Below are 24,758 nucleotides of genomic sequence, written 5' to 3'. Positions count from 1 at the left end.
GGGTTTTATCCCCGCGATGTACCTGGATGACGCAGCACTGTGTGGCGAGCAGGCAAACAAATGATAGAACCCACAGGCAGGCTTTAAAGAGGGCAGACGCGGGCACCTGTACGTCCGAACACTTTGAGGAGATATTTTACATGTAATTCGTTGTCAATATTTGATGTTGCTACATCATTTGTATGGAAAATCGTCTCTCAAAAGTATAAGTCGCGGAATGCATGATTTGGCGGACGTAATCTCAATGGAAATGTTCGACATAGCAACGGCAAGCGTAATGTCAGGGCAGGACACAATGGCTTATTGCATTCTTTCCCATAATTTTTGAGATATTAAGACCCAACAATCAGAAACTAAAAAACATTGACAGCACCATACCACCACTTACATATAACGCAGGAACTAATCAGTAATTTTCAGAGATTTATAACTGCAGAAAATTACAGTCAGTCATTTCGATTGATGTGGTGCAATACTTTGCTTCTAAATTTCCTCTGTTCAAATTATTTCTGAAGTTATTTACCTAAATTCAGTATATATCCCGTTTCCTAACCACAATATTTTGAAATTGTTTCGTATGTCTCTTTACAGCTACAATTGTTATTGCAATATCTTTTGTTATAAATTCAGTTTCCAGTCATAGCTCCTTCAGAGCTAACCTCTTTCATTTGCATACGATGGTTGCGTTGCTTTTCGTCCGTTTTGTTGTTGAGTGATTTCATTTCAGAATCAGACTAGATAATTCTTAATAAATAACAACATCACTCGGTGTGTAATTTAACTTCAAGACGGTGGCCATAGTGCTACGTAAAAATTCCAAAGCTCTGATGGACACTGAGGTGACAAAAGCCGTGAGATATCACCTCATATCGTGTGAGGCCGCATTTTACCCAGGGCAACTTATTGTGGCATGGACGCAACATGTTGGTGGAAGTCCCCTGCAGATATATTCGGCCATGCTGACTCTATAGCCAGCCATATTTTTTGCAAAAGTGTTGCCAGTGCAGGGTTTGTGCTTGAACTTATCTCACGATTATGTCCCATAAATGTTTGATGAGTCATGCCGGGTGACATAGGTGGCCAAACCATTCGCTCAAATGGTGCAGCATGTTGTTCCGACCAATTTTGTGCAGCCGTGGCCAGGTGACACGGCGCACTGGCACCCATAAAAACTCCATTGTTTTGTTAGGAACATGAAGTCCATGAATCGCTGCAAATGGTCTCTAAGTATGTGACTACAAAGGCTTTCCCGGCGTAATAATTGATAATATTCTTCTTGGGTATGCAGCTGGATGATAACGTCTTCATGACACAATATTTCCGCGGTCCAACTGGCCGCCATCTTCAGGTGAGAGTGCTGGTGCACGATCTCACCGGAACTGACCTCCCAGCGCTTGTTTTTTTTTTCTTTATTGTGATTTTAAAACCCGTAGAACAGGTAGGCTGGCATCAGCACAATACGCCGCTCTTCAGCCAAAGATAGTACAATGATAAAAACAGAGAAGACACATGAGTTGGAACAAAACGGCGGGGAAAAAACGGTAGACACATGAACATAAAGAAAACATGAAGCTATTGACACTCGATGACAATCCACACTACAAACTGTTGACACGAAGCACAAACACTGAAGATGTCGATGGCACTGGTGAACGATGCAGTGTGACGGTGAGCACTGAACACTAAACACGACGGCACACACGAGACACTGATGGCGATGATCTCCGGCGCGCGAATGTCCACTTATCGTGTGCGAGTCCGGGGACCTGCCAAGAGGGGAATAAGGGTGAGGTGGGGGAGAGGGGAGAACAAGGATGCCAATGGCTGAGGAGATGGGGGAGGAGGAGAGGGACAGGGGAGGGGAACCCTGGGGGAGGAGTGTGGAGAAATGGAGGAGGGAGGGAAGAGGGAGAGAAGGGAGGGAGGGTGCCCTAAGGAGCAAACACAGGAAGAGGGAGGATCAAAGTTGGTAGGAAGGGTTGATGGAGGGGAGGGGGGCATCATCAGGGAGAGGGAGCTGGCGGAAGCCACCTTGGGAGGGGGTAAGGAGGGTGGAGAGATGGAGACCGGGTGGGACGTGGTAATACAGGCACGGCAGCAGGCGGGGGTGGGAGAGGATGGGCGAGACGAGCAGCTGAGGAGGATCGAACTTGCGGGAGGTGTACAGGATCCATATCCTTTCAAGGAAAAGGAGGAGGTGGGGGAACAGAATGAGATCGTACAGGATCCACTTGGGGGAGGGGAGACGGATATGATAGGTGAGGCGGAGAGCATGGCGTTCAAGGATTTGAAGGGATTTATAAAAGGTAGGGGGGAGGAGATCCAGGCCAGATGGGCGCAACAAAGGATAGGGCGGATGAGGGATTTATAGGTGTGGAGTATGGTGGAGGCGTCCAGACCCCACGTACGGCCAGAAAGGAGCTTGAGGAAATGGAGTCAGGAGCGTGCCTTGGCTTGGATTGTCCAGAGATGGGGGGTCCAGGAGAGTTGACGGTCGAGGGTGACGCCAAGGTGCTTAAGGGTGGGGTTGAGGGCGATAGAATGGCCATAGATGGCAGGCGGAAGGAAGGGGTGGTTTTGCCTACAATGATCGCCTTGGTTTTGGAGGGACTGACCTTGAGCAACCACTGGTTGCACCAAGCGGTGAACCAGTCTAGATGGGATTGGAGAAGGTGTTGGGAGTGCTGCAGGGTGGGGGAAGGGCAAGGTAGGCGGTGTCATCGGCAAACTGGAGAAGGTGGATGGGGGGTGACGGCGGCGGCATGTCCGCCGTGTATAAAAGTTACAGAAGGAGGGAGAGGACGGAGCCTTGGGGCACACCGGTGGAGGGAAAAAAAGGTGTAGGAATCTGTGTTATGGATGGTGACACAGGCAGGTCGGTGGGAAAGAAAGGAGCCGATCAGACGGATGTAATTAATGGGAAGGGCGAAGGTTTGGAGCTTGAAGAGGAGACCAGAATGCATACGCGGTCATAAGCATGTTCGAGGTCCAGGGAGAGGAAGATTGCAGAGCGACGGGAATTAAGCTGTTCGGAAAGGAGATGAGTGAGGTGAAGGAGAAGGTCGTCGGAAGAGAAGGACGGCCGAAAGCCACACTGGGTAATGGGAAGAAGGCGGTGCTGGCAGAGATGCTGGTGGATGAGGCGGGTGAGGATAGATTCCAGGACCTTGCTGAAGACCGAGGTAAGGCTGATGGGATGGTAGGAGGAGACAGCGGACGGCAGTTTACCAGGTTTAAGGAACATCAGGGTACGGGAGGTTTTCCATAGGTCGGTGTAGTAACTGGTGGACAGGAGTACATTGTAGAGCCTGGCCGGGGTGGACAGGAAAGAGACAGGAGCTCCACGAAGGTGATGGTAGGTGACTCGATCATGACCAGGAGCGGTGTTGCGTTTCGTGCAGAGTGTAGCAATGAGATCCTGTGTAGTGATAAGGGCATTGAGTTCCATGTGTGCCGTGTTGTCCAAGTACTGGAAACCAGGTGCGAGGGGAGGGACAGAGGTGTCAGGTCGATCGCGGACATCCAGGAAGAGGGAGTATTCATACTGGGGATCATCGGGGATGGAAAAGACATCAGAGAGCTAAGAGGCAAAGTGATTGGCCTTAGTAAGGGTGTCAGGGAAGGGATGATCAATATGGAAAAGAGGATAGTAGGGGGAGAGTTTAGTTCTGGTAAGGCTATGGAAGGCTGACCAGAACTTGGACTTTATAAGTAGAGTAGCATTTAAATGGGTGCATGTCTATCGCCATTCCCGGCGTTTCTTAGCCGCGAGCAAATTACGAATGTGTCGCTGGAGTTGCCAGTGGCGTCGGAGTGTGTCCAGGTCACGCATCTACATCTACATCTACATCTATACTCCGCGAGCCACCTTACGGTGTGTGTCGGAGGGTACTTATTGTACCACTATCTGATCCCCCCTTCCCTGTTCCATTCACGAATTGTGCGTGGGAAGAACGACTGCTTGTAAGTCTCCGTATTTGCTCTAATTTCTCGGATCTTTTCGTTGTGATCATTACGCGAGATATATGTGAGCGGTAGTAATATGTTGCCCATCTCTTCCCGGAGTGTGCTCTCTCGTAATTTCGATAATAAACCTCTCCGTATTGCGTAACGCCTTTCTTGAAGTGTCCGCCACTGGAGCTTGTTCAGCATCTCCGTAACGCTCTCGCGCTGACTAAATGTCCCCATGACGAATCGCGCTGCTTTTCGCTGGATCATGTCTATCTCTTCTATTAATCCAACCTGGTAAGGGTCCCATACTGATGAGCAATACTCAAGAATCGGACGAACAAGCGTTTTGTAAGCTACTTCTTTCGTCGATGAGTCACATTTTCTTAGAATTCTTCCTATGAATCTCAACCTGGCGCCTGCTTTTCCCACTATTTGTTTTATGTGATCATTCCACTTCAGATCGCTCCGGATAGTAACTCCTAAGTATTTTACGGTCGTTACCGCTTCCAATGATTTACCACCTATGGCATAATCGTACTGGAATGGATTTCTTCCCCTATGTATGCGCATTATATTACATTTATCTACGTTTAGGGAAAGCTGCCAGCTGTCGCACCATGCATTAATCCTCTGCAGGTCCTCCTGGAGTACGTACGAGTCTTCTGATGTTGCTACTTTCTTGTAGACAACCGTGTCATCTGCAAATAGCCTCACGGAGCTACCGATGTTGTCAACTAACTCATTTATGTATATTGTAAACAATAAAGGTCCTATCACGCTTCCCTGCGGTACTCCCGAAATTACCTCTACATCTGCAGATTTTGAACCGTTAAGAATGACATGTTGTGTTCTTTCTTCTAGGAAATCCTGAATCCAATCACAAACCTGGTCCGATATTCCGTAAGCTCGTATTTTTTTCACTAAACGTAAGTGCGGAACCGTATCAAATGCCTTCCTGAAGTCCAGGAATACGGCATCAATCTGCTCGCCAGTGTCTACGGCACTGTGAATTTCTTGGGCAAATAGGGCGAGCTGAGTTTCACACGATCTCTGTTTGCGGAATCCATGTTGGTTATGATGAAGGAGATTTGTATTATCTAAGAACGTCATAATACGAGAACACAAAACATGTTCCATTATTCTACAACAGATTGACGTAAGCGAAATAGGCCTATAATTATTCGCATCTGATTTATGACCCTTCTTGAAAATGGGAACGACCTGCGCTTTCTTCCAGTCGCTAGGTACTTTACGTTCTTCCAGCGATCTACGATAAATTGCTGATAGAAAGGGGGCAAGTTCTTTAGCATAATCACTGTAGAATCTTAAGGGTATCTCGTCTGGTCCGGATGCTTTTCCGCTACTAAGTGATAGCAGTTGTTTTTCAATTCCGATATCGTTTATTTCAATATTTTCCATTTTGGCGTCCGTGCGACGGCTGAAGTCAGGGACCGTGTTACGATTTTCCGCAGTGAAACAGTTTCGGAACACTGAATTCAGTATTTCTGCCTTTCTTCGGTCGTCCTCTGTTTCGGTGCCATCATGGTCAACGAGTGACTGAATAGGGGATTTAGATCCGCTTACCGATTTTACATATGACCAAAACTTTTTAGGGTTCTTGTTTAGATTGTTTGCCAATGTTTTATGTTCGAATTCGTTGAATGCTTCTCTCATTGCTCTCTTTACGCTCTTTTTCGCTTCGTTCAGCTTTTCCTTATCAGCTATGATTCGACTACTCTTAAACCTATGATGAAGCTTTCTTTGTTTCCGTAGTACCTTTCGTACATGATTGTTATACCACGGTGGATCTTTCCCCTCGCTTTGGACCTTAGTCGGTACGAACTTATCTAAGGCGTACTGGACGATGTTTCTGAATTTTTTCCATTTTTGTTCCACATCCTCTTCCTCAGAAATGAACGTTTGGTGGTGGTCACTCAGATATTCTGCGATTTGTGCCCTATCACTTTTGTTAAGCAAATATATTTTCCTTCCTTTCTTGGCATTTCTTATTACACTTGTAGTCATTGATGCAACCACTGACTTATGATCACTGATACCCTCTTCTACATTCACGGAGTCGAAAAGTTCCGGTCTATTTGTTGCTATGAGGTCTAAAACGTTAGCTTCACGAGTTAGGTTCTCTAACTATCTGCTCGAAGTAATTCTCGGACAAGGCAGTCAGGATAATGTCACAAGAGTCTCTGTCCCTGGCTCCAGTTCTGATTGTGTGACTATCCCATTCTATACCTGGTAGATTGAAGTCTCCCCCTATTACAATAGTATGATCACGAAACTTCTTCACGACGTTCTGCAGGTTCTCTCTGAGGCGCTCAACTACTACGGTTGCTGATGCAGGTGGTCTATAGAAGCATCCGACTATCATATCTGACCCACCTTTGATACTTAACTTAACCCAGATTATTTCACATTCGCATTCGCTAATAACTTCACTGGATATTATTGAATTCTTTACTGCTATAAATACTCCTCCACCATTGGCGTTTATCCTATCCTTGCGGTATATATTCCATTCTGTGTCTAGGATTTCGTTACTGTTCACTTCCGGTTTTAACCAACTTTCCGTTCCTAATACTATATGCGCACTATTTCCTTCAATAAGAGATACTAATTCAGGAACCTTGCCCTGGATACTCCTGCAGTTTACCAATATTACGTTAACTTTTCCTGTTTTTGGTCTCTGAGGACGGACGTTCTTTATCAACGATGATAATGTCCTCTCTGGTAAGCCGTCAGGTATTTTATCGTTTCGCCCAAGGGGGGGTCCCTCTAACCTAAAAAACCCCCGTGTGCACGCCACACGTACTCTGCTACCCTAGTAGCTGCTTCCGGTGTGTAGTGCACCCCTGACCTGTCTAGGGGGGCCCTACAGTTCTCCACCCAATAACGGAGGTCGATGAATTTGCAACCATTATAGTCGCAGAGTCGTCTGAGCCTCTGGTTTAGACCCTCCACACGGCTCCAAACCAGAGGACCGCGATCGACTCTGGGCACTATGCTGCAGATATTAAGCTCAGCTTGCACTCCGCGTGCGATGCTGGTTGTCTTCACCAAATCAGCCAGCCGCCGGAAGGAACCAAGGATGGCCTCAGAACCCAAGCGGCAGGCGTCATTCGTTCCGACATGTGCTACTATCTGCAGCCGGTCACACCCAGTGCGTTCAATAGCTGCCGGAAGGGCCTCCTCCACATTACGGACGAGACCCCCCGGCAAGCACACCGAGTGCACACTGGCATTCTTCCCCGACCTACCCGCTATTTTCCTGAGGGGCTCCATAACCCGCCTAACGTTGGAGCTCCCTATAACTAATAGGCCCGCCCTCTGTGACTGTCGGGACCTTGCTGGAGAATCGGCCACTGGCCCAACAGGCGAGGCATCCTGTGGTGGCTCGGAAACGATGTCATCACCACTAGGAAGCACCCCGTACCTGTTGGAAAGGGGTAAGGCAGCTGCCACGCGGCCAGATCCCACCTTCGCCTTTCGGCCAGGCACGCGCGAGCCCACCACTGTCCGCCATTCACCCTGATGGCTGACCGGTAAGATGCTCACTGCCGGAAGACGCAGCGACATCAGGGGTTCCATGTGATTCCAAGGCCACCGAAGTAGGCATAGGTCTCACCACAGTTGCCCCAACGCCACTACGAGCCGACGCCTGCGCCTCGAGCTCGATGAGCCTAACAGACAAAGCCACCACCTGCCCCCGAAGAGTGGCCAATTCTCCTTGCGTCCGCTCACAACAACCACAGTCCCTACATGTGGAGAAAGGCACGGTAGAGACAACGGGATTCACGGAGGAGGAGGACGGCCTGCGGGGGTAGGGTGGGATGGTGGGGGTGGATGGCGACATTAGGGACATGAGCCTCGCCGGCCTCAGACACGGTCTGCTGGAGAAATGAGGCAGTATAGGTTACATCGTCAGGGTGGCGGTAGGTGAAGGGGTGGCTATCGACCTGGGTGGAGAGCGTATCCCAGTAGGCATTCCAGTTGGCACGGGAATAGTGATGGACATACTTTGGGGGAGGGTCAGTATGAGGGTTGGGGTGGGGGCGACGACCGTCTGAAATGATGAAGAGGACAGGGAGATGGTCGCTACCAATGGGCTCCAGGCCATCCACCATTATGCAGCCAAGGAGGTTAGGGGAGGAAAGGATAACATCGGGAGTGGAGTTGGATTCGAGATGGGTGTGCTGAGGGATGGGGATGAGGTCGCCTTGGAGGGAGGAGAGGAACCGATGCCACCGCCGTAACTGGGCGGCGGAACAACTATGGATGTTGAGGTCGGCGGCGATCACGTAGGAGGAGAAGGTATGGTCAATGTGGGAGAGGAAGTTGAAGGGAATAGGGGCATTAGGGCGGACTTAGATGGTAGCGTAGGTGACGGTAAGGCCGGGGAAGAAGAGACTGAGGATCAGGTGTTCGGCTGGGTCGGGAAGGAGAGGTTGGAGCTGAACTGGGATCTGGCGGTGGTGACCAATGGCAACTCCACCATGCGCAATCGGGAGGGGATTATCGGAGCGGTGAAGGAGGTAGGGCGACGAGTACACGGTGTAGTGGGGTTGGAAGAAGGTTTCATTGAGGAGGAAGGCATCCACGCAGTGGGTGGCAAGGGTGTGCAGGAAGAGGTTCTTGTTGGCGGTAAGGGAGCAGATGTTGTTGAAAAGGATATGGTGCTGTTGCGCCATGACGGATTTAGACAAGGGTGTCACGACGGGAGAAGGTGAAATGGGCCTGGTTGTTGGAGTAGGTGGCATACATTTTTAAGTGGAAAATGGAACGGGCGGCGAGGGAGACCTGTTGGAGGGTCTGAGGACGCTGGAAAGGGTGGACGTTTTGTAGGACAATGGTGAGGAACCTGATGATGTCCTCAGCAGTGGGGGGGGGGACGAAGGGAATTGCCAGGAGGGGTGGGGGCGTCCAGAGGACAGACAGGGACGGTGAGTTCAGGAGTGGTTGGAGGGGATCGGGCTTTACACTTCTGGGAGTAGGTGGGATGGGGGAGATTGCAGGTTCTACGGGAGGGAGGGGATTGAAAGTTAGGGCACTGTCGGAGGAAGTGCGCTTGCCTACAATGCGGGCAGGTGGGGGCCTCGCGGCACTCGGCTGTTAGGTGTGCATTATAGCGCAGACACCTCTGGCAGTGCAGGGATTGAGGAGGGGAATGGGAGGGGTCGACCTTATAGCGCTGTTGAAGAGGAGGGCACCCTCATTCAGGAGACAGTCAATGGAGGGGGCGTTCTTGGAGAAAACCCACATAATGCGGGTGGGGCTGGCCGAGTTGAAAATGCGACGGACTGCCCGCACCTCCAGTGTAGGATGCGCCTTGAGCTCCGCCAACACCTCCTCCTCGGTGATCGTCAGACTGAGCCGAGTGATCACGGCGGTGAGGCTCGGCGGGCGACGTGGGGGTTGGGGTTGGCAGGTAGGAGATGGAGAAGGAGCAGGGGTGAGGGAGGCATTGGGGCCAAAACGGGTGATGGGGAGGTGGGAGAGGACATCAGTATGGAGGGTGGGGCTGGGAGAGGAGACGAGAACGGAATCCCGTCTGGGAGTGAAGACGGAGATGGGGGCACCAGGGAAGTGTTGGCGGAGGAGGAGGGAGAGATTCCGGGCCTCGAGAAGGGAAGGATTGGGATGCGAGAGGAGCTATTTGTATAAAGAGGGGGGGAGGAGGAGGAGGAGGAGGAGGAAGAGGAGGCGGAAGGAGCAGGGCCAGGCAGGGAGACATCCATGGCATCCTGGGGGGGGGGGGAAGGAGGACGGGGCGGGGCCTTTTTTGGAATGGAGGAGGTGGTGGTGCCACTAGGGCGTTTAACGGCGGCAGAAGGGTGGGTGGTGATATGAGGGATGGGAGCGATAGGGAGGTGGCGGGAAAAGGCAGGTCCCAGCGTGGACGCAGCAATCGGCGCTGGACATGGTGACGGTGAAGGCGACGGCGACGGCGACGGCGGCAGTGATGGCCGTGATGGCAAAGGCGATGGGGAGAGTTGGGCATGGGCAGTGGCCCAACGGGCCACCAACCTAGCTGGAGCTGCAGTGACAGGCTGGGGGAGTGGGGGGAAAGGATCAGAGGGAGAGGAGCAGGAGGAAGAATCTGGAGAGAGGGCGACGAAGAGCGAGGGCGAAGGGAGAGTGAGAAGAGGAGGGATGGAAAGAGGGGGTTGTGCCTGTGCACGCCATGTAATGGTGGTGGTGGCGGCGGAGGGGGAAGTATAAACTATGGCTGTGGTTGTAGTGGTAGTAGTGGTGGTGGGGGCTGACATGACGACAGGGATAAACAAAAATGCACAGGACGAAAAGGAAACGAAAAAAAAACTGGGGACAGATGAAGACGAAGATGGATGAAGACGAAGACGGATGAAGACCAGAGTCCCACGCTGCTGGCGCTGGCGCTGACGCTGACGACAGCTGGCAGGAATGCCGCAGCTGCTGCTGCTGCTGCCGCAGACGGGGCTGGGGCCGCTGCTGCTGCTGCTGGAAGGCTGGCTGGCGGCTGCCGACTGGACCGTTGCTGCTGGCCGGGACCGCTGCCACTGGCCGAAACCGCTGCTGCTGGCCGGGACCGCTGCTGCTGCTGCTGCTCGGCTGGACCACTGCTGCTCGGCTGGACCGCTGCTACTCGGCTGATTGGCTGGCACCTGAAAACCTAGCGCTTCGATTAGTGCTGGAATGGCACACTCCAAGGGTGGTATCCTTTCGGAGTACCGCCGGAGATGGGTTCCCAGCGCAAGCGGCGGCCCCTATGTAGGCCGCAGAAGACCCACAACGCGTGCGCGAGAAGGTGCCGAAACTGCCCTCTAGCGCAGTATACATACCGCGCCCCCAGTAGTGGAAACAGGCGAAATCGAGATATCGCGTTTCAATGTTAAAATTTTTTTTTTAAATTTTATTCCGACGATCGAAACACAGACCGTTGTTTTTTAATGTCAGATAACACCGGCTCCCAAGTCTTACTTAAAAGATAACCTTGGTCTATATTAATAAGATTGTCAGATAAACGAATCTCAATGGATTCTTCTAAAACACAGTCCCAATAGCTCGTCATATAGCATTCTGTGTCCCTCGGTCAGACAGTGTTCCGCCACTGCAGATTTCTCGGGTTGAAGCAGCCGTGTGTGCCGTTGATTCTCAATACAGCGGTCCTGAATGGTCCGGATTGTCTGACCAATATAAGCCTTCCGACAGTGGCAAGGGATCTTGTACACACCGGGCTTCCTCAAACCCAAGTCATCTAATCGTGGTTGGCGGACGAAAAATACTTTTGATATGATATCTTTTCAGAATTCTTCCTATCTTCGAGGAAATGCTCCCAGCAAAAGGCAGAAAAGCCACCGATTTGCAGGTATCTTCTGGTGGTTCAGGCGAAGCTCCAAACTGGAAAGCACGACGGATCTGTTTATCTGTATAGCCATTCTGCTTGAACACAACCTTAAGATGGTGCAATTCTTGTGTCAAGCTTTCTCCATCTGAAATGGCATCAGCTCTCTTCGCCAACGCACGCAGGACCCCCGTACGCTGGAACGATGGATGACAGCTAGAAGCATGTAGGTAACCGTCCGTGCGCGTAGGCTTTCGATAAACACTGTGTCCCAGTGTTCCTTTCTGTACACCAGAACATCCAGGACCGGAAGCTTTCCATGACTTTCCACCACCATGGTAAACTTGATGCTAGGATGCAGGGAATTGAAATGATATAGAAGGCGGTCAAGAGCTTCTCTCCCATGAGGCCACACCATAAACGTATCGTCAACGTACCTCCAGAAACAGGTTGGTTTTAAGGACGCCGTCTTCAGCGCCATGTCCTCAAAATCTTCCATAAAAAGATTGGCGACTATTGGGGACAATGGGCTCCCCATAGCCACTCCGTCAGTCTGTTCAAAATATTTGTCATTGAATAAAAAGTACGTCGTCGTCAGCACATGGCGACAAAGCCTGGTTGTTTCCTCATTCAGTTTCTCACCAATTAATTGCAAGGATTCTTCCAGAGGAACCGGGGTAAAAAGCGACATGACATCAAAGTTCACAGGCAAATCCCAGGGACTAAGAGACAAGGACTTCAATCTCTGAATAAACACCATAGAATTGGGAATGTGATGTTCGCATTTACCGATGTGAGGGCCAAGAACAGGTGCTAAATACTTGGCTAGATTGTAGGTAGGAGCACCCAAATTACTCACGATCGGACGAAGCGGGACCCCTTTCTTATGAATCTGGTGTAGACCGTATAATCTCGGTGGCACGGCAGCACGAGGACGAAGTTTTTTGAGAACGTCGTCAGGTAAAGAACTCTTCTTCAGCAGTGAAAGCGTCTTCCGTTTTATCCGTTCAGTTGGGTCGTCCTGCAATGTTCTGTATGCTGCGTCCTCAAGTAAGAGATCCATCTTTCCCAGATGGTCATCACGTGACAGAAGAACCGTTGCGTTGGCTTTGTCCGCTGGTAGAACTATCAGATCTTCGTCTCCTCTAATGGACCGGATGGCTGCCCTTTCAAGAGAGGAGATGTTTCTCCGTGGAGGCGGCGCCGCAATGTATGTGAGACCTCTTGCCTAATCTCTTCAGCTTGGTCCTCCGAAAAGCTGGACACTGCTTGTTTGACTGCGCAGATGAATTCGGTGATAGGCACATTCCTCGGTGTAGGGGCAAAATTCAGGCCTTTCTCCAACACTGACAGCATGGCGTCGTCCATTTCTTTACTCGTGAGGTTAATCACTGTCCGTCGAAGAAGAGTTCTTTACCTGACGACGTTCTCAAAAAACTTCGTCCTGGTGCTGCCGTGCCACGGAGATTAGACGGTTTACACAAGATTCATAAGAAAGGGGTCCCGCTTCGTCCGATCGTGAGTAATTTGGGTGCTCCTACCTACAATGTAGCCTAGTATTTAGCATCTGTTCTTGGCCCTCACGTCGGTAAATGCGAACGTCACATTCCCAATTCTATGGTGTTTATTCAGAGATTGAAGTCCTTGTCTCTTAGTCCCTGGGATTTGCTTGTGAACTTTGATGTCGTGTCGCTTTTTACCCGGATTCCTCTGGAAGAATCCTTGCAATTAATTGGTGAGAAACTGGATGAGGAAACAACCAGGCTTTGTCGCCATGTGCTGACGTCGACGTACTTTTTATTCAATGACAAATATTTTGAACAGACTGACGGAGTGGCTATGGGGAGCCCATTGTCCCCAATAGTCGCCAATCTTTTTATGGAAGATTTTGAGTACATGGCGCTGAAGACGGCGTCCTTAAAACCAACCTGTTTCTGGAGGTACGTTGACGATACGTTTATGGTATGGCCTCATGGGAGAGAAGCTCTTGACCGCCTCCTAGATCATTTTAATTCCCTTCATCCTAGCATCAAGTTTACCATGGAGGTGGAAAGTGATGGAAAGCTTCCTTTCCTGGATGTTCTGGTGTACAGGCAGGATGATGGGACACTGGGACACAGTGTTAATCGAAAGCCTACGCACACGGGCCGTTACCTGCATGCTTCTAGCTGTCATCCATCGTTCCAGCGTACGGGGGTCCTGCGGACGTTGGCGAAGAGAGCTGATCCCATTTCAGATGGAGAAAGCTTGACACAAGAATTGGACCATCTTAAGGTTGTGTTCAAGCAGAATGCCTATACAGATAAACAGATCCGTCGTGCTTTCCAGTTTGGAGCTTCGCCTGAACCACCAGAAGATACCTGCAAATCGGTGGCTTTTCTGCCTTTTGCTGGGAGCATTTCCTCGAAGATAGGAAGAATTCTGAAAAGATATCATATCAATAGTATTTTTCGTTCGCCAACCAAGATTAGAGCGCTTCTTGGCTCTCTAAGGATAACTTGAGTTTGAGGAAGCCCGGTGTGTACAAGATCCCTTGCCACTGTGGGAAGGCTTATATTGGTCAGACAATCCGGACCATTCAGGACCGCTGTGTTGGGCATCAACGGCACACACGGCTGCTTCAACCTGAGAAATCTGCAGTGGCGGAGCACTGTCTCACCGAGGGACACAGAATGCTGTATGACACACAAATGGTTGCCCCTGCATGTCGCTATTGGGACTGTGTTTTAAAAGAATCCATTGCGTTTCGTTTATCTGACAGTCTTAATAACAGAGACAAAGGTTATCTTTTAAGTATGACTTGGGACCCGGTGTTATCTGAAATTAAAATACAACGGTCTGTGTTTCGATCGTCGGAATAAAAATTAATTTTTTTTTTAAATTTTGACACGCGATATCTCGATTTCGCGTGTTTCCACCACTGGCGGCGCGGTATGTATACTGCGCTGGAGGGCAGTTTCGGCACCTTCTCGCGCACGCGTTGTGGGTCTTCTGCGGCCTATTTAGGGGCCACCGCTTGCGCTGGGAAGTCAGTTCCATCGAGATCGTGCACCAGCACTCTCACCTGAAGATGGCGGCCAGTTGGACAGCGGAAATATTGTGTCATGAAGATGTTATGATCCGGCCGCATACCCGAGAAGAATATTAGGTCTCTAAGTAGCCGAACATAACCATCCCCAGTCAATGATTGGATCAGAGCTGGACCAGAGGATAGAGTCTGTTAAATGTAGAAACAGCCCACATAATTATGGATCCCTCACCAGTTTTCATAGTGCCTTGTTGGCAACTGTGGCAGTCCACGGGCCGGGGGGGGGGGGGGGGGGGGGGCTCTGTCACATTCAAATCCCACTATCACCTCTCTCTTACCAAAGGAAATCGGGAATCATCTGACCAGGCCACGGCTTTCCAATCGTCTAGGGTCCCACCGATGTGGTCACAAACCCAAGAGATGCGCTGCAGTCGATGTCGTGCTTTTCTCCACCGCACTGTCCTAACGGATACGTTTGTCGTACATCCCATATTGATTTCTACGGTTATTTCACGCAGTGTTTCTTGTCTGTTACCACTGACAACTTTACGCAATCGCCACTGCTCTCGGTCGTTAAGTGGAGACCGTCGGGCACTGCGTTGTCCGTGGTGAGAGGTAATGCCTGAAATTTGGTGTTCTCGGCACGCTATTGACACCACTCAGAATATTGAATTCCATTTCGCCAATGCGCTTCCCTTTTATACCTTGTGTACGCGCTATTACTGTCACCTGTATGTATTCGCGTCGCTATCCCATGACTTTTGTCACATCGTAGAATGTTGTCTGCAAGTGAAAGTCCTTCAGACTGAGCACAACTGTTACTCTGTTTAAACTTAATTCATGTTCATTTGTGATACATTAAACACATATTTTCCCTTCGGAGCAGGCGAACTATTTTTCGTATTTACAGTTCAATTTCAGAGGGACTGTCAGAAAATGAGTTTAAAACAAACTCTCGTCGAGTCTACGTACTACTGCGGTAATGATTAAACCAGTCATAAAGACTATGGCTAAGGCAGGTAATGGAACGCACAAGTTAAATGTATTTGTGTGTCTACCGCAATTAGAAATCGATCCCTCCTATTAACATTGAGCTTTGGACAAATTTCGTCTAAATGTGACAGCCTTAAATAAAGACCAAAATTCCTTTAGGATACACATGTGAAATGGTTAATTCAAAAGTTGTAAAAGATATTTATTGAGCAAGTAACATTAGGTTCGTTAAATGCTGAATGTGGTGCCAATACTCTACTAAGTGTGGCGAGAAACATTGGCTGACAGGAAACAGCTTATTTTTAATAATTAAATTATTCAATTAATTTGTATTTAAGTTAACTTAATATAAAGTTAATTTTATATTAATAACATATATTAATTTACATATTTGTATCACTTTACGGCAGTTTTTTGTGGTGAGGAGATGGACTGCGTGTCAGTAACAGCACAAAATCGGTGGGATAGCGTTCATTTTTGCGTTCACAGACCTCACTTGAGCAGCGATTTCCACACGCTAAATTTAAATTATGTGCTGTCTTCAAAAATTGCTAAAAGCAAAAGCTAGATAAGCAGAGGAGCTTACACATCTCATTTCGTGGTTAAATTTAGATTGCCACCTATGGAATAATTAATGATTCGCTCTTACACAAACAGTGCAGAACCTTCAGATCGGTTTCACATCAAGAAGCAATGAGCCTAATTATACCGTCGTAGGTTTTCCACTTTGACTCTTCTGTCTGTCAGAATGGCAAAGTGTAACGTTTCTGAGAGTGTTAGCTTTCCAAAAGAGAGTTTTGCTTTTGCTTTTCAGTGAAATCTTCAGACTTAAACTGATTGGGTACGTGATGTGACGATATGCTGAACAGTGGTTGCATGAAAACCATACCTGAACTACATATGAAGTTTCCGTGTTTAACGAAGCGATATGCATTATTTTGAACATTACATGCAATCCTTATGAACAGTACGCATCAGATTTTCTTTCCCATACACGTAATCTGTTCGTATATTCTCTTAAGCTCTTGCCTATGATGTTGATTAATCGTCATTTGCGCATCCTTGAAACGTTACAACGATTGGAATTTCTCAGAATCGGTAAAGGGGATTGGTTCATTGTTACCGGAATGTTTACGAGTGTTGTCAGGTTCTGCCATATTTCTAAGTTCCTCTAACTTTTGTAACTGTACTCAAATGTTAATTAATTTTCAAAGACTCAGTTTTCGTTTGTAATTCAAGCGATTCTACTTCATGCTCTAATTCTTCTATAATAGAGGTATACTTTCTCCCTTACTTTTTAGCTTCGTGATTTCAACAGTTTCAGTCTCTTCGGTTCTGGATTCCATTTTATTAGTACCAGGTTTGGACTCCTCACGCACTTCTCGTTCAGTCTAAAGCAAAAGTTCATCCTTAACCCTTTTATTACCTATCTTTATCTCATTCCTAAGCCTTTAACAGTATTCAGCACCCAGTGTCTTGCATATCTATTGGAACTATTTGAGTGCATAAATTTAATGGCAAGCGTGGTAAATTTGATAGGGCATGTACAGTTAGGCACATGCTCCCATTTTTAATCGTTAGGTGCGTGTTCCGTCGGAGTAAGATGCTCACTCTTAGCTGTGCAGCATAATCGTTGGTCCGATCGCCATAGTTTTTTCGGAGAGAAACTTGACAGTGAAACGTCCCCTTAGAATAATTAGTGAATTACTGTGATGGTAAACCCCTTACGTTATTTGATTTTCAAACAGCTGAGCAAAACTGAACGTACTCAGACATTTCTCTCTTTACTTGTTCTGTTCATTACTAAACTGACACACAATATTTTTAGCGCAACGCAATCTGACTTTTAACAATCCCTACAAAAGAATGCCCCTGACTAACAATAACCTATACCTTTCATGAATCACTTACCTCACAAAAATGTTCATTACTCGAACTACTGCAACACAGCGAGCGCCAGTACTGCCAGCTAAATAAAATATTCTAACTACTGAAGTCAGTAACTACTGATAAGCATAGTTAGCAAATGAAAGATTTTGATAAAGAACAAACAACGTATTTACCTTAATAGTGTTCAAAAGTCATAACACATATATATCAGTTCATGACATCCAGTCTTAAAAATTTACTATCTCTGATGGACACAAGTCCAGATCATCCACTCTCAAAACTCCGCCATTTCTCTCCCTACATCCACCGCTGCTGTGGGCTCACCTCCAACTGCGCAACGCTACACGCTGTTAACATCCAGCTGCCCAACACTACAATAGCAACTGTTTCAACAATGCCCACCAGCAACAGACTGCACACAGCACAGCCAGTGATTTTCAAACAGAGCGCTACGTGGCGTTACCAATAAAAAAAACCTAAACAGCCTACTTACATAGCCCCCATGCTCCCCACAAAAAATGTTACTAATTATTTTGGGCAGTAGCCAATCCATATTAGAAAAAAAATTTTATAATTGCAATAACAAAGAAATCAAATGCAGATACTTATTGATACACTGTTTGTCAAAAGCAAAAATTGTTCTCATAAAGACAGTCCTCATCATTCATCACAATATAATTACATTGAACAAAGTCTGATCAGTAAAAGAAAATGCACACGGAAGTAGTGGATTTCCATGCTGCCTTGAAGAAGCAGTGTTGTCCTTCTAATGGAAAGACAGTGCTGACTCTTGACATGCAGACAGGGAATGGGCTACAACAGAGCAAACCTATCGCAGAGTCAGTCGACGTTTTGAAGAATTTTGGTATGTAGGTCATCATAGAGCAGACCCACTGTAGTCCTGGTAGAGGGTATGGTATTGATGGGCCACCAGAGGTGGAGACCCACTGCAGTCCTTGTAGAGACAGCCAGCTGCCATCTGTTGCGACTGTGCAGGTGCACAATATAGTACGTCCATGAACCACCACTTGTGCACTCACAAAAAATTTTTTTTTAAATGTCCTTAGAACCAGCAATGCTGTTAACCACTCCCTTGCTGAATTATTCACATACATGCAAGTGCTAACAGTCTCCACTTTTTTTCTCGCATATTCTGTGTGTACCATGACCAACAAAAACGTGTGCAGTGAAATGAAACTTAATTTGAAGAACTGGTGTCTATACAGTTATAAATTTACAACATAAGAGTACAATTACAAAGGTACAAAATACATCATTAAAGAACATAACAATACAGATAACATTTTTAGTAATATGGGCTTTACAAAAGAATCGAAATAGACATATACATCAGTGTTACAGGAATTATGACATAGGTAAATAAAGAAAATAATGAGAATAGTTTTTGAAACATTAATTTCACACATGAGAATTGAAACAGATCAGAATTAATAATGTGTAAACATCTCTAGAAAGAAAATGACATATTATTAATGCAAATTATATTTGAGGATAACAGTATTCCTTATCGTAGTGGATGTAGCTTAGTATTAGCAAAATTCTACAACATAAATCTTATTAGCTAAACACATAAAGACAGGAGAAACACAAATATACATAGTTGAATAACACAAAAGGAAAGGACAGGGTTCGTTTTTAGTGCAAGATTTGGTACTGCAGTCCAACCCGAAACTTCATTCCATAGATCTTTCCTCTTATTTCAACATTTATTTCCACAAAAAAAATCCTATCCAAGCATGCTTTCTGTATTCTATTAATATCCTCTTTGAAAATAGTTATTCTTCACTGTACACTACTTTTTTGGCCAAACCATTTTCTTATAGTTTCTCAATGCATTTCTTCCAATTCATCACAACTCATTCTCTTATATAGCCGACCCCCCTCTTAAGCTAACTTAAATCTACTGAGCTCATATGTATATACTAAAGGGATGAGGCAATGCAACAACACAAAACAATTAACACAAACAGCAATGACCAAAAAAATGCAAATTGGCAAAGCAAGCACCAGTATATCTAAATTAGCAAAGCAAATGCAATATTACAACTAACATAAGGCAATGTGCAGCAAACATGAAAAATTAATCAGTAGTAAAACTGGCTTAACACAAGGAAAAATTCAGAAGGACAATGCATGACAAACAGCAGCAGCAAATGCAGTAACTTATACCTAAACATGACAAAGCTCAATCAGAAAAAATATTACAGTAAAGACAGGAAATGTCTGAAGCCTATGTCAGATCTTAACACTAGAGTGATGCACCACCTTGACTTACTCTACAAAACAAGTTACCCAGTCATTGACAAAAATTATGTATGCAATTCCTGTGAAGGGAAATGTCTATTTGTGCTCTCTTTTCTAAGAAAGTACATCATATAATTATTCTTTACTGGGTCTGTAGACAGAAAATAGTGATATTAGTACATATATTAAATTTTATTTTCACCAATGCTGCAGTGCAACTAGAAACTAGATATTTAAAAAAATCAGCAAATAAATACATAAAGCAAAGGGTGAAACGTCTTTCACTAGCCATATGGCATTTCATAAGGCAGTAAAAAATCTCTCAACTAGGAAGACAATAGCCATGAAATGTTTCTCATCGTTTCATTAGTCATTTCAGTAAATATCTAAAAGTGTCGTATTTGCGATGCTTTCTACAAAGTAATGTCAATATCGAGGTTAATGGTCTCCTTTTTTTTCTCCACCTAATGGCTTTTTCTCCAGGCAGGTGGCACAGCTGGGCGCCCACAACACATTACATGAAGGTCACTTAACTTTCTTACTGCAATATTTATGACAGAATTGACAGTCTCATATAAAAAATTTCACAGGGCGAGAATTTGCTTTAAAAATGTGTAGAAACAAAATCCTATAAATATAACAGTGTCCAAAAAATTTTCGCCGGCATTGTGATAAATTCACGCATTTACACACATATCATAACTCTTAAAGTATGATTCTTTGTTTCCAACATCCTTTTTCACAAGTCAGAGTCCCTAACCACTACTCATTATTCCTTACCTTATTACACATATACATATTCGTCGACACTTCTTCAATATTTCATCATAATAAATACGTAGCATAATGAAATTCCTCACATAGCATCAGCTTATTGATCATAAACATACCTCAACAGCATAATACACATCGTCGTCATAATAATAACATCGTAACACCTCAGTCACATCTCAGGATCGTTGTAGCTTTATTTAATAATTTCAAAACCTAAAAAAAAAAAATTCTTTGCTCATTTAAATATTGTCATCTATCTCAAATATATTTTAAAAATCATGATCCCATACCAAATACATCATTCAAAGCTCTCATAGTATCACAATAGTTCACAAAAAATATCAAGAGTTCACAAAGTACAGACAAAATACAATTTCGTAACCATGGAGTTATCCAACTGTGTAATTGCATAAACATGTGTCACTGACATAATAAAAAAATGTTTGTCTCTCTCTGTGAAATGATCAGATAGCTGTGTAATTACGTGTTAGAGAAATATGGTACCAATGCATAAAGTTGTATAAGCAAATACCATATTAGCTAAGGCTCCTTGTGCTTGCCAAACACATGGTACACAAAGTAATCATGTACCCCACTGAGGACTAATGTAATTATACCATCAGGTGTTACGGATTACAGAAATGGAATGAAATGTATCACAGAAAACCTTAGTATCTTCATAATTCAAAAATCTTTAAAAATAAATGTTTTAAGTACAAAATTAATCTCTCAAATACGTGTACTGTTGTGCTAAATTGTGCATCTTGTTGTAAGATAATCTCTGTCATTACTTGAGGGTAAGAAATGTGCCAAGTGTCGTAATTATCGTCGTCCATAAGCAACGTTATGTAGAAGTCAATGTACTTACATTGTAATAAAAAAAAGTGAAATGCTTTGCCTATAGATATCGTAGTTATTACGCTTATTGCCGTGATGAAGTAAGTACTGTACTGTAACATATTGTTGTGCTATGGAAAAGGCTGTCTCATTGCAGAGACCACAAAGTTACTACTAAAACATGTTTTACTTTCCAGAATAATACAGAAAAACTGTGCAGATATAAAACAGGTACACCGCAAAAGCAACAATGTAAATTGTGCCACATATTAGTAGCATCGTGATATAATCGTGTAGCTATCAAAGAAACCAAATGCTAAGTTATCTTTAATCTCACAGAATGTACTTCAAATAAAGAATATCTTTTCAAGTAAACCAAAATGTTGCATTAAAATCTCATTAGCAGTATATGTTTTAAGTATGTAAGCCATATATTCGGCATGTAATCGTGCAACTAACAAGCAAATTGTACAAATAACAACATTGTGTCGTCTGTTCACTATAACAATGCATTCGTAATTTCTGTTTAAATAATTTCTCTTGGTTCTTGACAGGATATTTAACTTCAAACATTGTTGCATGTTAACAGATTCTAAGTCTGACAAACCATACTAGTAATGTAAAGTGAAAATTTTTTTTAGCAAAGACTAAGTTAAAAAGCAGATTATCTCTCAATAAACGGTTTTACATGTGAGATGTGGAGCAATTCTTTGCTCTTCATAATACTCAGAGTTTCAGCTTGAACGCAATTATCATGCGGTATATGTCGGTAAAGAATACTGGAATTTTTGTCAAGGTTAGCGACTATGTTATTTTTCTCTGAGTCAGTCGGCGCACACGGCTGCCTGCGGTGCGAATCATTGTCTGTCTCTTTGTTGGCGTGCGTCGTTATTAGGATTAGGAGGCCTAACTTCTACAAATTCGCCTTGTTGAGAGGGCCCAGCCCTGTTTGAATCTCGCCAGTTCTGATGAAATTCAGGTCTGTCGTTTTGTCAGTAGTTTACATAGTTTCTTTTTTGTCGGTCATGTGGTGGAGAATTTCTCCTGGAATCTGAACTGCGCGGTAGACCGTTGTGTCTGAAGTTATTCTGTCTCCTTTGATAATAATTATTTTGGTTCCCATATTGTCTGTTTCTCTGATTGTCTCTGTCATAGTCATTACTGCGGAGAGGTGATCTTTTCCTGTAATTATTACTACTCTGCCAACGGTTTTCATATGTGTGGTGTCTGTTTTGGTCACGATTTACGTTGTAAGAGTAGCCTTGTCGTGTCCATTTATTATCTCTGTCATCGCAGAATTGTGAAGGATGTGACCTGCAATTGTTGTGTTCCTGTTTTCGCGTTCCGCGATTGTCAGTGTCAATTTCCAATTCTTTTAAGAGTCCCTGAAAAGCTTCAATGTCGTCTTTGCAACGTCCTGCCAAAATAATGTGTCATAGATGTTCACGCAATTTGATTAAGCAAATGCGGATGATTTCTGAGGAACTGTATGGGTTTGACAGGTACTGATTCTTGTGGAACATGTCTTCAAAATATTTCACAAGACTAGAAAATTCCGATTGTTCGAAATGTTTCATCATTACGATGCTATGTTTTACTCGGTCTTGTGTAGCTTGAGACCAATATGCTGAGGAGAAGGCATGATAAAATTCTCCTCCACTGTGACAATCGTGAATGACCGATTGCATTCTTACAGCTGGTTCATTCTCTAAGTAGCCACACATAAATTCTAATCTGTGCTCTAATGACCGATTGGGAGGAAAACAATGAGAGAATTGATGAAGCCACGCTTGTGGATGAATGTCGTTGCCAGAATTCTTAAATGTTTTGAATTTACGTGTAGTAATGAACAGCTTATAGTCAAAATCATCGTGTCGGCGAGTCGCATATCGGCGGTTCCATCTCAAATTTCGGTGCGCCTTGCCAATTTCTTTCATGATTTTCGAAATGCCCTGTGTTATTATTTTGTGGCTTTTCTGTATTTCTAAGTCCCTCTTCCCGTGTTGGAGTGCGAGTGTCCTCCGAAATATGTAATTCTTGTATTACTTGTGCCAACTGACCTTGTACTTCCCAGATTCCTCTTTTGTGTTGCATATTAATTTGTTTCTGATTTTGTTTGAATTTCTTAATTTGTTCACACTCTTCTGTGTCAGTGAAGGCTACAGGTCTTGTGTCATTCAGATCATCATTCACCTTTGTAGATAAGTTAGAGAACTGATGCGAAAGTTCGGCTACTTTCTCCAATAGTGAACTTATTTCCTTAGCGTGTTTTTGTGAGCCAAGTTTCAGAGTGTTCATTTGTGTTGAAATCGTATCTACTGTATCCTTTAAGTTTTCCTGAGTTTTTGCAAGTTGCGTAACCGAATCGGTAGATGCAACTGAGTCAATTTTAGCTAGCAAGGTGTCGTGATTTTCATGAACTACAGTTTGCAGTTCCTTTATGGCTGCTTCGTGATTCTGTAATGCATTTTCATGACGCGAAAAAATATGTTGGAAATGCACACAAATTTGTGTTTTTATGTCATTACAGACTTTTTGACATTCCGGTTCTATTTTAAGTATCTCAGCAGTTAAGCCTTCACGTGTTTGTTCAAGCGTGGTATCCAACTTTTGCAGCTGTTGCGGTGTTTGTCTCTGGTGTTGTTCCATTGTAATGTTGTTGCTTTAATTTCTTCTGAAAGTGGTGCTGATAGACAATAAAAACGGGTTAAAAGCTGTGAGCTGTTTGGGGAAGTTAACCTTGCATTACTGAGCAACTGTTGCACCAGGTATCCAGTCTAGCTTACCAAATTCCCAACCAGACTAACATTAACTATAATCTTTTAGTACTCATCTTACGACAACCGGTGACATATATATATATATAAGACAATTTAAATAAAAAGAAATAAGTCAGTTTATATTTGGACATTTATTTTAACATTGATCATTGTTCCGTTAAAATTACAGCATATCAAACTTGATTCATAACTAAACTGGTGCCTTATTTAGGATTGTGAAAATGTGAGTTTGTAATCTTACGGAACACACCAAATAGGGAACCAAGATTGGGAGACTACATACAACACTGCACTCATAAAATAACACACGAAGAATGTTGAAACATATGCAACAGGAAATTAACCACTACCAACCGATTCAATTTTCACCCAAAGAAGTTATGTTCGTAGTGCAATCATGTCTGTCATGTAATTACCACACACTGGTATACTAAATTCATACTAACTCTCTGTGAAATCTTCCCAAAAAGAATAGCTGAGGGCTACTTTGATGATTACACCACATGCTTCACGTGGTCAACTTGGTTTACACAAAGAGTGTAACTCCACAATAATTTTGATAATTAAAATAAATTAGATCGAAAAGCAATTTAAAAAAGAAAAACCTCGAACTGGTTACTAACGTCTTACTATTAACCTGATGGGTCAAGCAATTGTATAAGCACGTGGTACTGGTCTCATAAAGTACACCCCACGTGGGTTGAACATAAAGAAAAGTTGCTATATTGAAAAATATTGTCAAGACGAGACGTTATAATCTCACACACATTCGCATTTAAGATTGATGATCTTAATTAGAGTTACCGATCAACACGTGGTTCCACTTTACTCACAAAGTAGTGACAAAGCAACTACTGGAAGATATTCTGAACTGTACACTCGAATCACACTGCGTTGCAATTTAAGA

This window comes from Schistocerca americana, chromosome 2, assembly GCF_021461395.2.
Source record: "Schistocerca americana isolate TAMUIC-IGC-003095 chromosome 2, iqSchAmer2.1, whole genome shotgun sequence".
In the NCBI taxonomy this organism is placed as follows: domain Eukaryota; kingdom Metazoa; phylum Arthropoda; class Insecta; order Orthoptera; family Acrididae; genus Schistocerca; species Schistocerca americana.
The sequence above is the reverse complement of the archived record's forward strand: the minus strand, read 5'-3'. Positions refer to the sequence as shown.